The sequence below is a fragment of the Haemaphysalis longicornis genome, unplaced genomic scaffold (genome assembly GCF_048455015.1).
Source record: "Haemaphysalis longicornis isolate Haplotype H1 unplaced genomic scaffold, Haemaphysalis longicornis Haplotype H1 scaffold_2, whole genome shotgun sequence".
Classification (NCBI taxonomy): Eukaryota; Metazoa; Arthropoda; class Arachnida; order Ixodida; family Ixodidae; genus Haemaphysalis; species Haemaphysalis longicornis.
This window is the reverse complement of record NW_027526295.1, coordinates 293891743-293907425: the sequence shown is the minus strand read 5'-3', so window position 1 is coordinate 293907425 and position 15683 is coordinate 293891743.

Sequence of the window (15683 nt, the reverse complement as noted above, 5' to 3'; positions counted from 1 at the left end):
TGTCTTGGTCACCGATCGCTCAAATGGCAGTTATAACAGTTCCACATGCGAGAAAGGGGATGATAGTGTAGTGAAAAGTTGTGTTGCGGATTGTCATTCGCAGTTGCACAGATAGCAGCGATCAAATATCCGCCAGGATGCTAAGCGTAAAGTTCCCATCACCCGAGCCGACGCGAGCGACGCAAACCGCCGTAGCCGATCGCGTGCGGCCGACGGGAAGCGATAGAAGCCGACACCGTTCCCTTTTCGGCACTCCGAGTTAGAGCGGAACGCAGCACAAGTTGTGGGCATTGTTCCGCGCACAACGAGCACACACAAAAAATCAAACGATGTAAATATAACCACGACCCCTTCCCGCTTGTGCGCGAGCTGTGGGGAATGTCGTCTGCTGCCCCTACTGGACTGCTTAGGGACTTGGCCGCTAGGGGATTGCGCATGCGCAGTGGGGTTGTGAAAGAGGCGGATTAGGGTGGCGTGTTTACGCGTTCAACAACCGAAGACAGAAAGTCTCAAAGTTCTTGGAAGACGGGCCAGGCGTCTGGTTCTAAGTGGCCCCGTAATAGGGAAAGTGGTAGCACTGATTTTCTCGTTCTTGGAAATTTCACATGGGCCATTTCGTGTCACTTATTAGTGGTTTAATACAAGTGGTGCAACTAATTATTTGTTGAACCTTTCTCCAGTTGCCATCTGCGCATGCGCGGGGCGCCGGTCCGCCATTCTTGGCAGTAGCTCTCGGGCAAAATAAACAAAAGGGCGCCCCCTCAGCTAGCTGCTTGGGTAGCGGATATGCCTTCTATTGAGCTGCACGTTTTTATATCCTCCTTTCGGACAGTTCGAGTGAGTTCTAATGTGCACACGAAAAAGGCTTTCCAAGGAAAGGGGCAAAAACGACCACGCTGCGAGTACTTGGCTACCAGTGAGGGAGCAACGAAAATGAAAAAAAGTGAAGAAAAAGGAGTGCTACGGCCACTGAAAATTAGTCACGCGAGCGTGCGCCTGCTACGGTGACATTCATGTGAAAGGCAAGGGGGACGGGTGGGAGCGGTATGGACTGCAAGACCAGGATAATTCGTGCACGGGTTCCCCAAAAGCCAAACATTTTTTGGGGCGGGCCTTACTGGCAATTTAGGATCGCCGTGGCGGCCGCTAAGAGGACCGGCACTGCGAAAAGGTGTGAAAAGTAGTTATAGTCATGCCTCATCACCACTTTCGTCTAAAAAAAGCAACGAATTTTGTTTTTGCGTTCCTCGGACGAACTTTCCTAAGTGACAAACTGGCCTATGACGAATGATCCTATGTGACCAAACGGCCTATTACGAACCGGCCTATGACGAAACGCCATGTGACGAACGGGCCTACACCCGCCTACGATATAAGACCTTGTTATTTTAAGGACGGCGTGAAATTTTTCTTGTTTTTCGAAATAACCTTACTTAGCCGTTCCTTTGAGAGCATTGTTGAGTGCACACGCCAATCTAATGACATTTATGTAAGCTTTCTACTGCAATCCTGCCCATGCATTTTTTAATTGTTTCGCTGCGCACTATTTAATTAGAACGTAATCTCCGAAGAAGGTGACGCCGAAATATGGAACACATAACAATAATTGTCGTTAATAAGATTACTGCTTATCTTATTTTATTAGCGTCCTGTGAGGTCACAGACTAGTTTTGTCCAAGTTAGTTGAAAAACTAGAATTGCCACCATTTCAAGTTAACTCAAGCGCCTAAGAAAGAGAAGTAGCATAACTCTAAGAACTCTGTTGCATGTTTGGTAACGTTGTTATCTTAGCTCTGTCTTTTTTTTCCTAATTTTCGCTAATTTTTATCCCTAGAAAACGTCCAAACATAAGCCTCCCGCCCCCCACCCACCATTCTTTCTTAAAAATGGTATTGAAGATCCGATGCCGCATAACAATATAAACTATGCTTACCATTACATAAATTGTCTTACGTCCTTCACAGGGGCATTGTTTTCATGGCGTTTTTTTTTTTTCTCTGAAGGGGAAACTACAAAATCCTGGCTCGCGAGGGACGTTGGCACGGCTAGAGAAAATGCCTGATTGATTTGACATTTATTTGCCTCTAAAAAAAGTGTTTCACTAATATTTTCCCATTTTCTTTTCACTGCAGGTGCTGGTGAAATTTCCCGCGTGGAGAATCCGAAGTACGAAGACTCTGATGCACAACGCTTCATCTGCGCTGGCTACCGAGGTGGCTGAAAGGCATTCATTCCTGCTGCTTAGTAATGGCAAAATTGGCTACTCGACTGAGGTGTACAATAAACAACTTTAAAACTGCCAATTTGTGCGCATACATGCTGTTCTTTTCAGTCATTTGCTGGCCCGCATTCCGAGCATGGTCGGTTTACATTTTCAAAATGGAACATATCTTTAACCTAGTGCCTATTAAACTTTTTTGAAACCACAATATGATAGTTTCTAGTTGAACGTTAGCAATTCCTCCTAAGACACATTGCCTTGGCATCTCTCAATGTATTGAGGTTTTATTTAGTATACACTAGTAACACATTTTGAGTATATTTGAAGCAGTATTTTCTGTGCATTTAAAATGCATTACTAATACATTTTGCACGTATTTAAAATTACATTTTCTGAGCATTTTTAATGTATTTAAAATGCATTAAATATATATTTTTCATGCACTGCTTATGTATTTTTGAGGTACATTTTAAATACATTGTAAATGTATTCGAAATGCATTTGGGATGTGGACAAAATAATGCAGTATAAATACAAAGTTAATATATGTATTAAATGTATTCAAAATACATTAAAAATACGGCATCTTTTCGCTAAGGGGTATCCCCGTGGTCGTATCTTGTCTTCGTCGAAGTACGTTGTGTTTCTTCTTTTCGTCGGCTACAAATCTTGTGGCGGCATATCACCCGCTCAGTCATGCGTCCTTGGACTGCGGCATGAGCAACGTCAGGTGCGATCACGCATTGCCTGCTGTTTCACTGAACACGGCTGCCACAGAAACGGGAGGATTTCGGCTTCCTTGTAGCTCGTAAACCTGTTAATGCATAGTGGAGAAAGCAAATCCCCAAAACCGCTGAAGAATCCAATTGTCATGCCTGATGAAAAAGAAGACGTCTTGCCTCCCTCGTACCCATTATCATCATCACGGTCATGTTCGATTTAATGAATGAATGAATTTATTTAGAAGGGAGAGGTCGAACGCCTCGTGCAGGGGAAGGCGAGGAGGAGGAGGGGAAATAAACCAGTGGGGGATTGGGTTCAATCACAACGCATGTCCGCCCCGCACACGGACCACTTGATTTAGGTCATTTTCACTAGACCTGTACGTTCAGCAAATGCCCACAGGGTCAGTAAAGTTTCTTTCACGTCACTCGACGGCGTTATCCATTCTTGAAGGGAAGTGACGTGAGGAGGTAGACACCAACGCCGTTCCTCGGAGAGTCCGGCACAGTCCCAGAGAAGGTGCTGTATGGTGGGTTGGTCGGCACTGCACAGGGCATAGAGTTAAAGGCCAACTGCACTCAAATTTTCGACAACGTAAAAATAATGTCACTTAACAGTTCATATAAAAAGGGTGCGAAATGCAAAATACTGCGCTTCAAACATCAACGCGCGCGACGCAAACGGCTCGCGACATTCGCGTTTTCGGACCCGAAACTGAATAGAAAAGGCGGCCATAGCGGTGGCCGGACGTGACGTACGTGAGGGAACGGAAGCGATCGCGCCAGAGCCGGCGGCCGCTCAGAGCCACCTTCAAATGCGCGTGGGAGCGCCGCGTTTCGCTTTTTTATTTCCACAGAAGAACTTCCACTAACGTTTGCCCATGATAATGGAGTTGAGCGCAATTCCGGCATCCCGTTGCTATCAATCGAGATGAAGTAGACCGCCCGACAGTAATTTTTTCCATCATAATAACTGCCGGAATAGCAATTTTCGGCATTGCAAGTAAGAACCGGACCCTGATTTACAAAGCTATTTGCTCGTATACGATATCGAAAAGCAGCTTTTATTATAGCCGACCCCTCGGCTATCACGTCGCCCTCTCTGACGGGAAAAAATCGCACGCGGGCGGAGATAAATCACTATTTCTACTATACATTACATGCAAACAGCTTCGTGAATATCGGCCCAGTATTTTTTACCATGTGTGCACATCGAGAATCGAATTATAAAAGGGATCTGAAACTATAAGCCCGCCTTCAGGGCTAAATGACGCACTAAAACACGAAAACATTTCCTATCTACCGCTGTTTTCTACTTTAACCAGAGACAGGTACTGTTGAAAACGTTTTACTTTCAAATAAACTAAATCTAACGCTCAAAGTAAATACTTCACTTGGGAATCGAACAAAAATATCTATTGTTTAGGAGAGGAGCAGTTTAGTTTTCGCACTTCCCAAATACGACGGCCAATATTTGTGCGGGTGTATTTGTTACTACGAGAAAGGCTGATTTTGGTTCACTTCAAGGGAGACAAAAGTCGCACAAATGTTTATAGCCGCGTGTACAAGAACTCTATTTGGGTCGTAAAACTTTTGGAAATGTCTAAAGGATAGAGGTGGCGTTGGGCCAGCCCAAATGAGGCCAATATTGGACGCGGAAGTGCAAGTGGTCAATAATTTATAATATTTTTTTTGTGGTAAATGCAATAGGAATGACAAATATAAGGTAAGTGCTCCTTTCGCGCTATTTTTTTCTTTGAGTAAAATATTATTTTCAAGTAAAAAGAGTTTTGCTAACTCCAACACGTTCGCAAGCGCCTGAATAGGCTTCTAATCATTCTTTTTTTTTGCATTGAGAAAAATGAGGGATATTATTGCCTATGCGGTTAGTTTAAACATTTGATGGCGACGCCGGTACAGCGCGCTGGTGTAGCAGAGAAACCCCGGGCGAACGCATCCCTGCGCCGGCAGAGCGCCCTGCAAGTCGCCGGAGAGAGAGAGAGAGAGAGAGGGAAAACTTTATTTTTTGTCTATTATCGCAGTGGTTGGGGTGGCATCCGTCAGCCGCCTCCGTCCAGGCAGCTGCTGGTAGCACTTCGGATGAAGGCCACCAGGTCCCGTTGATCTTGGTGATTGCAGGCGGTAGCCAGCCACTCCTTAGTGTGATGTGTTCTGAGTGCTGAGGTGTTAGTGCATTCCCACAATATATGTTCTTGGTTAAGTGTGGCGTTGCAGTGGCTGCACTGGGGGGGTGGGCTGGTGGTGCCATGCCTTAGGCGGTGTAACCATGCCGGAGTTTGTAGTGTGTTTGTTTGTGCTTGTCTGAGTAGTGTTTGTTCTTCTCTGTCCAACAAAGAATGTGGGGGTGGATACTCCATCCTCTCGTGGAGGTACTGTCTCATTTTGATACGACGTTGGGGGTGAGATTTCAGGGTACATACATGGTCAGCGGGAGCCCGGATGAGTGCTTCACGGGCGAGTTGATTGGCTCGTTCGTTCCCAGCTAATCCCATGTGCCCAGGTACCCAGTGAATTCTGGCCTGTCCTCTTCCTGTGGCTAAAAGTTGCAGTGCAGATTGAAAGGTGATTCCGCTTGCAAGTAGGTGACATGCCTTCTTGGAGTCCGTGTAAATATTTGTAAGTGTTGTGGGTGTCGTCGTTTGGCCAATTGCGAGTGCTATGGCTAGCATTTCAGCTTCTTCCGGAGTGGTACAGCTGGTGTGCATCGAGCATTCGTCTTCTTTGAGGTTCGTATAGGCTATTCCACACATAGGTCCTCTCTTGGCTGCATCCGTGAATATGTGTTTTTGGTGGGGATCTCTGACAACCTTCTTTGAATAAAATGCCGCTCTAATTTGTCGTCGAGATGGATTCCTTTCTTTGTCCATGTGCCGTGGGATGGGTGCCACCTGTATGTGCTTGAGGATGTCTTGCTTGATGGGGGTTGTAGTGACCTGGGTGGGGCTTGGTTGGTATCCGAGTTCTGTGAGTATAGCTCGTCCCGAGTGAGTGCTGTTTAGCCGTATTAGTTGGTTGTGACGATGCATGGTTATAATTTCTTCGGTGGTATGGAGAGCCCCTGTGCTGAGGAGCTTCGTTGTGCTGGCGCTGAAGGGAATTCCTAGGGAAAGTTTTGTTGCTTTCCTGATTAGTGTATCCAGCCGATTTTCTAATGTTTTGGTGAGGTTTATGTAAGGGGCTTGATATCTGATGCGGGTGGTAATGAGGGCGTCCCTGAGGCGGATTAAGTCTCCTTCCTTGAGCCCTTTATTTCTGTTTGACACTCTTCTCATCATGTGTAAGGTCTGCTCACACTGCTGTATGATTTGGCTCACCGCTCTGAGTCCTCCACCGTCACTTTGTATGTGGAGGCCCAGAATTTTTATGGAGGGCTTGGGGTATATGTCGTGGTTTTCGTGGCTTAGGTGTATGGTGGGGGGCTTCCATCGAGGATTGTGGACTACTAAGAGTTCCGTTTTCTCTGCAGAGCATTCTAGTCCTATGTTGTGGGCTGCTCTTCCTACTGCATTCAGGGCCAATTGCAGGGTGTCTTGGATGTGACCTGGACTTCCCTTATTGATCCAAAGTGTGATATCATCTGCGTAAAGGGAGAATTTTATGTCCGGAATCTTGCATAATTCTCTGTGAACCTTCAGCATGGCAAGATTAAATAGTGTTGGTGAAAGGACAGACCCTTGGGGTATGCCTTTTTGTGGGTGAGAGAAGGGAGCAGTGAGATGGTTGCCAATGCCGATGGTAAGTTGCCTGTCTTGTAGGAAGTTTCTTACATAGTTGTACATTCTGCTTCCACAATTAGTGTTTCCCAGTTCTTCGAGCATAGCGTCGTGGTCAATGTGGTCAAACGCCTTCTTCAGGTCAATGGCTAAGATTGCTTTTAGTTGTGCTAGACTCGGTTCTTTGTGTATATCTTCGTAGATGCGAAGTAAAGCATCTTGGGTGGAGAGGTTGCTCCTGAAGCCGACCATGTTAGGAGGTAGCATCTCTTGATCTTCAAGATACTGTTGGAGTCTTTTTAATGCCATCCTTTCCATCACCTTCCCGACATTGGACGTCAGGGTGATTGGTCTTAGGTTGCTGAGTTTAAGGGGTTTGCCTGGTTTGGGGATGAATATCATGTGTCCCAACTTCCATTTTGTGTAAAGTGGGTTTCCACTCCATATGTAGTTGATTTCTGTGAGCAGGAATTCCATATCACTTTCCGCCAGGTTTCTTAGGTGGGCTGTAGTTATCTGGTCAGGGCCTGGCGCTTTGTGTCCTGTGCACTTCTTGATTGCTATTTTAAGTTCGTCCATGGTAAAGTCCTTATCAAGATCTTCGTTGTTGGCTCCCGAGTAGTTCCGGTAGTCAGGTTGGGTCGCGGAGGGGATATACAGGTTTTGTAAGTCTTTTAGCATTTTTTGCGGATTTTCGTGCTCATCAATTAGCGTTTGCATTTTGTTCCTAGTCATGGTCTTGGTGGCCTCTGGATCGATGAGGGATTTCAAGATACGCCATGTCTTACTTGTGCTTAGGGTTCCCTGAAGTTGTTCGCACGCCATCTGCCATTGTTCTCTTCTGAGTTTATCTGAGTAGGTCTGGATATGTTGGTTTAGCTTGGCTATCCTTGCTCTGAGCTTGCGATTTGTTTTGCATTTTTTCCAGCGCTTCATAAGCGCGTTTCTTGCCTCCCAGCAATGGGCTAGGTGCTTGTCCACGCAAGGTCCTCCTTCTTGGTTTGTGTAGGTCTTGGTATGCTTCATTTTTGTGTTGATAATATCATTTGTCCAAGCGTCAAGATCAGGAGGGTTTTGCCCTTCTCTTTCTTTTCTATACATGTCCCATTCAGTGATTTGTTGTTTTTTCCATTTCAATCTTCTTGGTTTGGTGTGGATAGAAAGGGCGATAGTTGCGTGATCGCTTCCCATGTATTCTTGGGTATGGGTCCAACTGATGTTTGTCCTTGATGTGGCCATAGTAAGGTCTGGGTTCGTGTTCCGTTCTACAGAGTTTCCCAATCTAGTAAATTCCATTGTGTCATTGTGGATTGTGTATCCTGCTTCCTGTAGTGCATAAAGCAGTTTGCGTCCCTTCTTGCTGTCTTTGCTGTACCCCCAGGCTCGGTGAGGGGCGTTGAAGTCCCCAGCTAGAAGGTGTTCGTATGCACTTCGCGTGGTCTTGGGTCTTAATATTTCTTTAAGTTCCGGCAGGTTGTCTTTCGGCGGGCTGTACACATTTGTTATGTGCAGCGGTCCTGCGGTCGTGTGGATTGATATAGTGATGCTGTTATCTGTGTCATGTTCCAGGTTGGCGGGAAGTTCCTTGAGAATGAGGAGTGCAAATTGGTCTCTGGTTTGGAAGGTAGAGTAACCTGGTAGGGTTGGATGCTTTCCAGTTTCCTGTAGAAGAAGTATGTCTGGTTTTTTAGGTAAGTTTTGGATCCACTGATGCAGGGCGTTTCTTTTGTTTTTGAAACCCCTGCAGTTCCACTGGATGAGGCTTAGCTCTCTAGCCATGTTGTGGTTGATCTGCGAGGGTGGTTAGGTGGCCTGCTGTTTTGAGTAGGTGGTCGAAGCGCTGCTCGAAACGGTGGAGTAGTATGTCGGTGAGGTGTGCCAGGCTTCTCTCAAGGAGGGCATCGAACACTTTGTCCATCATAGCTGCTATTCTTTCTTCCAGTGTTGTGAGGAGGGTGTCCACCTTTGCCTCTACTTCTTGGAGCCTTTGAGAGAGTATCTGGAGGTCAAAGTCGCTGTGAGCCGACGGTGGCATTCCTCCACCATCAGGGGTTCCTTCATCATCTGTTCTGCTGCGTTTCGGGCCCGGTGTAGAGCGATTTATTGCGACGTTAGATTCAGTGTCCATGTCGCTTTGGATGTCTGGTGTAGTGACCGTAACTGGTGGTGAGTGGTTTGGAGGAAGGGAGCTTTGTTGTGCGAGTGTTTGTGGCCGGGGTAGCATCTGTTCTCGTCGGGCATGTGTTTGCGTCCTAACTGCATCTCTGTAGGACTTATTAGCTTGTTTGGCTGTGCGTATGTGTGTTGATTTAAGGAGTGACTGGCTCACCTGTGGTTGACCGGCGTTTTCTGGCGATTGTTGCTTGATCAGGTCCTGGGATCGGGATGGTGCTCCAGGCCTCGATGAGCTTCGTTGCCGTGAGGAGCTCTTCGATCGCGATCGGATGCCGTTGTGGGTCTCGTGTTCGGCGAAGCGTGTGTGGCTTCTTCCACGTTGTTGGGCTTCTTGCTTGGATTGCTGTGAGTTTTGCTCGGTGTTGAGGTTCCTACGGCGGATTATTCGTTTGTGGTAGGCTTGGTACCGTACTGCGCTGTCCGCAGCTTGTCTCTTCTCGCAGGTTTTGTCATCCGCGCTGTGGTTGCCTCCGCAGTTAATGCATTGTGTCAGGCAGTCTTGGTGGTCTTCTTCTTGTCCGCCTTTGCCGCATTTCGGGCAGAGTGCTTCGCTGGTTTTGGTACATACGTCAGCCCTGTGCCCGATTGCGAGACATTTTCGGCAGAATTGTGCTCGGGGTCGGTGTGGACGGCAGCGGTATTCGCCTCCGGCGTAGATCACGTCACGGGGGATATAGGTGCCCATAAAGGTGATAATTGCTGTGCCTGTTTTGCCCATCATGCGTGCCGAGGTGATAGTGTAACCTGGGGCGGATAGGTGCTTCAAGAGGTAATCTGAGTCCGTTCCTGGTTGGATGTTGTGAACTACTCCCTTGCAGGTGTCGTGCGCGGCCGATATGTAGATGGATACTCGGCCCGTTGCTGAGTTGGTGCTTATCGACGAAATACTTCCGATCTTCTCGGCTGTCGGTTTGTCTCGGCAGTTCAGGAAGGCTAGGTTTTTGCTCGGGTCGACACGTACAGTGAAGGTAGTTGCCTCGTTAGGTGAGAGTCTCGCGGTTTGGCATAGCTGGTGGTGTAGTTCACTTGGATTGGCGAAGGCAAGGTTGAGCCCGTCGGCGGGTCGTAAAATGAGCTTGATCAGTTCTTTCGGACTCACCGGGCGTTGCGATATAGGATGCCTCCAGCCGTCTTCGTCCTGGTAGAACTTGGGAGCCATGCTTGAGTGGTTGGCGCGGCGGCACCGGCTTGTCGGTGTCGGTGGTTTGTGGAACACGCCCTAAGCCTAGTAGGCCTAGCACGCACTCACATGCCGGTCGGGACAAAATCACTGGTATTGTCCGTTTAGTTGAAGGTAGGGATCCAAAATTTGTTGAGAATGGTCCTGATCGGTTCCGGTATGCGTTCCGCTGGTCCGGTGAGGTCGACGAGTGGAACTTCTTCGAAAAAGCGAAGAAACTTGCGGAGCCGTGGTGTCCTGCTTCCTTTAGCTGCGGCCGCCAGCAGCGCCCTCTCCAAGTCGCCGGAGAAGCGCGAGCTTCACGGGACAGGTTCCCCAACCTCCGTCACAGGCCGCTCGGAACTTGTTACGGCGACTCTCCGCCAGGTGCAAAGGTCGTCTGCTCGGAGGTACTTTGAACGGCGGTACCTAGCGCTCTCTGTGATTACGAAGCTAAGGATTTCGCCATGGTGATTTTAAGAGCATAGACTACTTATTTGGACAAAAAAAAATTTTGAGTGCAGTTGGCATTTAATACTACTGACTCTAGAGGAAAAGCTGCCCGGCCAGCCCGTGCATTGAAACCGTGCTACACCTGGGCGCAGACATGATGCCACCCTCACAGCGTTGCCCGCTGTCTTTTTGCCTACTAGAGTTGGCGGCAGTAGTGGGTTTTCACCTAGCAACATACGCATTCCATCATGGCAGCCACCGTTGCTGTGTGTGCGCCGTGACAACTTCGATGTGCAGAAACGTTGTGTAAAGTTTTTCCTGTGGTAGGTAGCCAACTTTTGTGTTATGCTGCCGCGTTAGATGCAGTTTTTCATTCTCCGCAACTGAGAAGGGTAGCGCGTAGATTAGCGGGTACTTCGTACGCTCAGAGAGGTAGCTTTTGCGGGTGCGTCAGGGGAGCTCGGTCGTCGCTTCGGAGTTGAGCGGACGTGTTTTTCCGTGCTCCTGTGCTTCGGAGGGGCTTCATTTCGGCGGCCCGTTGCAACCGCGGGCCGTTGGATGTCGCCCGGCTTTCGCTCTGCCGGTGTGGGCGGTCGATGCTGGTGTGGGCGGTCGAGTGCCAGCTCCCGCCACCCCAGTACCCGTCTGTCGGCCGCACTCCTATCCAGCGAACTCCAAAGTGGTCGGGACCGCCGCAGCCTTCGCTCTTCGTCGCACCAAGCTCTCCTCCGCGCTTCACCGTTCCCTTCGAGGCTTCTCGTCTCCCGGACGCAGCATTACGCCAGCCAACAGTCTTCGTGGTGTGTTGTGTGCGACGGAATCGACCACAGTGGAACTACTCTTCTCTACTCTTTCCTCACCTTTCTAATCTTTACTTTTCTTATCCTATCCTATTTTCGCTACTATTCCCGCTTCTGGACTGTGTTAAATTCAGGTGAGCTCCCATGAGAGCTTAATAATATCCCAAGCTCATTTATTTTCCTTCTTCCTTTAAAAAAAATCACTTCCCCCTGATTGCTTTTTTCCCCTGATTTTTTTTTCCGGGTGCCTTCCCCCGTATTCGCGCATGCGCTGTTTGTGTATATATCCTTTTGTGTGTGGTAAAAGAGTTCAGTTGATATGCAGCGCTAGTCCTGTGTAGTCTTTTATTGGTTGTCCCGTCTGTACAGCGCTAATTTAACATGTTTCAGACGCCTCCACCCCCTGTATGCGTCCGCTGATTGTTTTCGCAATCTATGTAGGTGCTCTTTACAACTACTTGCTTTTCTAGCGAATGGAAGTTCAAACTGGACAAAGCTTCCAAGAAATGCTTGTAAATGGAAATCGTATTTGTGACTGCACTTTATGCTAAACAAACAAGCTTTCTGTGTCTGTGCCTGTGCCTGTCTACGAGGCCTCTGCAGCACGTGTGTCAACTTTTTTCTCCAGTTGAAATGCTTTTAGGTAGTGGCCCTTGCATTAGCTTAGATTCAATAACCATGAAATACCCAAGCCTAATATTACTATGTTATGTGCATCATGAAACTCACTCAAGGGATTGTGGAACTATAGATCAGTACTTCCAACCACAAAGAAAGTAGTGCAAGTGTTCATCAATCGCTGCAGGGCTCGTTACCTTTTAAAATTTCATGGCACCTCTCCCAGAATAAAGAAAGAGAAAAATTGTGTGAGGAACTATTTCCAGCAAAGCTATGGCAGGTTTAAAGCCAATAAACAGACAGGGCTAAAATCCAAAAAACCTTTCTGAAGAAAAAACAATATCATTATTGAAATAACTTAAGCACTGGAGACGAGGAGAAGAACGACATAAACAAATACAAGCAGAGGCAGCATAAAAGAGCAAAAATGAACAAAGCAAATGCAATTCTACGAGGAAAGTAGTCACAAAAGCTTGCCACGAAAGAACAGACACTTCAGGAGAGTTAAAAAAAATAGAAATCATGTGCCCTATTTACATCATGTACACAGAAAATCAGACATATTTCAGTGGTTTTAGACAAGGTGGAGCTGAAGTAGCCAAATCAGTTCTTGCCTTGAAGAAGCAGATTGAAGTGAATAAGAGAGAAAAACAGTCACAGGTGCTGAAGGGGTGTTATCTGCATGCAGCATCCTTCGTTTGCCCATTTTGCCCTTTTGCCTGCATGTTTTATGCCTCTCTTTTTTTCGCCCATGGTGCTGTCTTTGGACTGGCTATTTCCACGCCATGTTTTTTTTCTCCCGAATTTTTTATCCTTTATTTTATGCCAGTCCTTTCCTTTCCCTTCAAGTTTCCTGTTCCCATTTCCACATGTAGCACAGCCAGCTGGGCAGTTCTTCTTCTTTCCTTAGTTAAACTCCCTAGCTTTCTTCTACAGTTTCTTCCTTTCTTTAAAGTTGCACATTAGGTCATCTTAGCCTTGCTCTTACCATCACAAACTTCCCTAGAGGTCTGGTGGTATTACTGGTGGTGAAATAAAATTTGTTGGATGAGAATTGCTTGTACATATGACCCTCTTGCTTTTTCTGGGCTTATTTTTGCTTGCTCTAGCAGCGAGAGAGTAATGTACGTATGAAAAGTAACTTGTGCGCAAGATTTTATTGGGCTCAGCTTGCACAAATAAGTTCTCAAACTTCAAACAAAACCGGTGGAAGGATGAGAAGGTAAGGCTGGCAATGTCAAATTTCTTTTTTTCGTTGCCAGAATTGCGACACGGAATATGTTCTATGGCGTGAAGCACATGATGCATGGGCTGATGGCATTGTGATGGCCCATTATTTTTGATGAAAATAACAATGCTGGTGACCACAATCTGAATACGCATTAGCCAGAACGTTCATAATCAGCTACAGCATTACTGGAAGCCAGCTTCGGTAATGCAACTTCGTCATCATCCTTGTTGCTGTGAGCACGCTGGAATGGAAACGTCGAAATTCCACAAGGTCTGGTGTGACACCTTTGCGGCCACCGGTTTGATGTTGGCATAAATGAGACGGCTGTGCTACACATATCGAATTCCTTCCTTCTATCGCGTATCACATTCGCATATCAAATTCCTTCCTTCTATCGTGTATCGCATTCGCATATCGCATCCCTTCCTTTTATCTGGCGTATACAGCTGAAGAACGTTTCCAGGTGGCACTGGCTGAACCGATACGTGCAGATGTAACTGTCGCAAATAATAAAATTGAGAGTTCAATTTATTGTCCGCTTTCTTAATGACTGTCATATGCAATACACATTAAGTGTCTGAATACTCTATATTAGCGATTGATAGTCTCATGCTAGGCAGTCTGATTCACCTGCAATAGTCATGTTTGGCAGCTGTTTCAAAATTAACTACTATGATTGAACTAATGAGGGGCAATAACAATTTTTAGGTACACTCAAATTAATTTACTTTTCAAGGGAGACGTATATCCTTCGTCAACTTCGCCTTGCACAAAATACACGACGGTCCCATCGCGACCCAAGAAAGCTCATATGTTACCTCAACATGCTTCCTAGGTGGTTTCTGTTGACAGACAGATTTCCAGCCGAACCCGCACGCATTTCAGGCAAACCCGCCTGCAGGCGGGGTGGTCCTGATGATTGGGCGTGAACAGGAGTGGCCGTTTCTGTTCATTTGCGAAGGCACCCAGGGAAGGACAGAATAATTTTTCTTAACGCCCCACCACACGGGTGCCCATCTCACAGGAATGAAGTTTACTCCTCCTCTTCCTCCTCTGTGCAGGTATGTACATGGACCATATGAGAGTAGACGTGCAAGTAGACGTAATAAAACAACGTCGCTGATCCACCGAGTTTAAGAAATGTGTCATGCGAAGCATCAAATATATTCTCGAAAATTTCAGATTGCGTGTTTCAGCGATCGAAGGAGCATGCACCAATCGCACACACGCATACAGGAGATTTCTGCACCTACATTCTGGATTACCTTTCGGCTTCGCCTTGTCCTCCTCTAGAAAACCACCTAATTGTGCAAATAAAGTTGCCATTATTATTATTAGTTGGCAGTTGTTTTATCTCTCACTTAAGTAAAACACCGTTCAGTGAAAGTATAACAGCACTCGTAAACACGAGCCTAGTCATAAGCTAGGCATGGTAAAATGTTTCGTACATTTTGTTGTTTTTAATTTACGAATCATATACGGTCAAAAGGAGCCGATCTGCCCAGCAATATCTCGCGTAACATGATATGACCGGCTGACGGCGAGTTCAAATCGGCAGCAGCCACTACGGACATGTAGAGAAGGTGTCCTTGAAGATAGGCGGCGGCGGCTTTATTCCGTATCGTCGGCAATATTCGCAAGCTTGTCTTCGCATGCAACGAAGTGACACAGCAGACACTAAGGCGTGTTAGAGTGAACCTTTGTAAATTACCCCCACATGAGTGACGCTCCTCACAATATGCCGAAACTGAATTTGGCGCCTCAGCCCGACTACCTCTTTTTGCTTGACATTTATTTTTGTTCGTCAAGCATGAATGCTCCGAGAAAACTAATAAAAAGCATACAAACTCGTAGAAAAACTCAGTTCTTGGCATAAAAATTGCCTAATTTTAGCTTAGGGCCCTAAATTTGTGCCTCGTTTTCAAGAAAAATTGTTAGCCATATCTTCAACTACTGATCTCGCAACTACAGCGTGGCATCATGGCGGCATCTGTGTTTAGACACATTTTTGAGCCAGCTTTACCCGCCTGGCACAGGGGGCAGGGAAGGATAGGAGGGGGAACAGGTGTGGAGCCATCTGGTCTTTTTCTGCCGAAACGCCGGTACCAGGTCTATCGGTCGCGGACGTCAGGAGTGACCGCTGTGCCGGAGTGGGCCTTGTGTAGAAGGACCTGGAGGCCTGGCGGTGTGTCCTCGGGAACTGGTGGGTCTGGGCTTGGGGTCGTTTCCTTGAGGTGACGGCGTCACCGCATTTTTCGGATACGGCGTTCAATGACTGGGTTGTTGAGGGCAGGTTCGGGAAATGGGGCGGGCGTCGCATGAGAGTTCTGGGAGGTACGAAGTGACACAGATGCCATGCGATGGGCCGTCTCGTTCCCTGGGTTGGACTGGTGGCCGGGGGTCCATTCTATAAGAAATGTGGTGTCATTCATTTCGGCAAGGTTGTCGATGGTTCGTCTAATTGCATTGAAGATGTAGTCATGCGGATATGGAGAGTGCATTGTGCTGATTGCCTCTGCATTGTCAGTATATATGACGACTTTAGAGGGATTGTGTTTTGTCTTGATGGA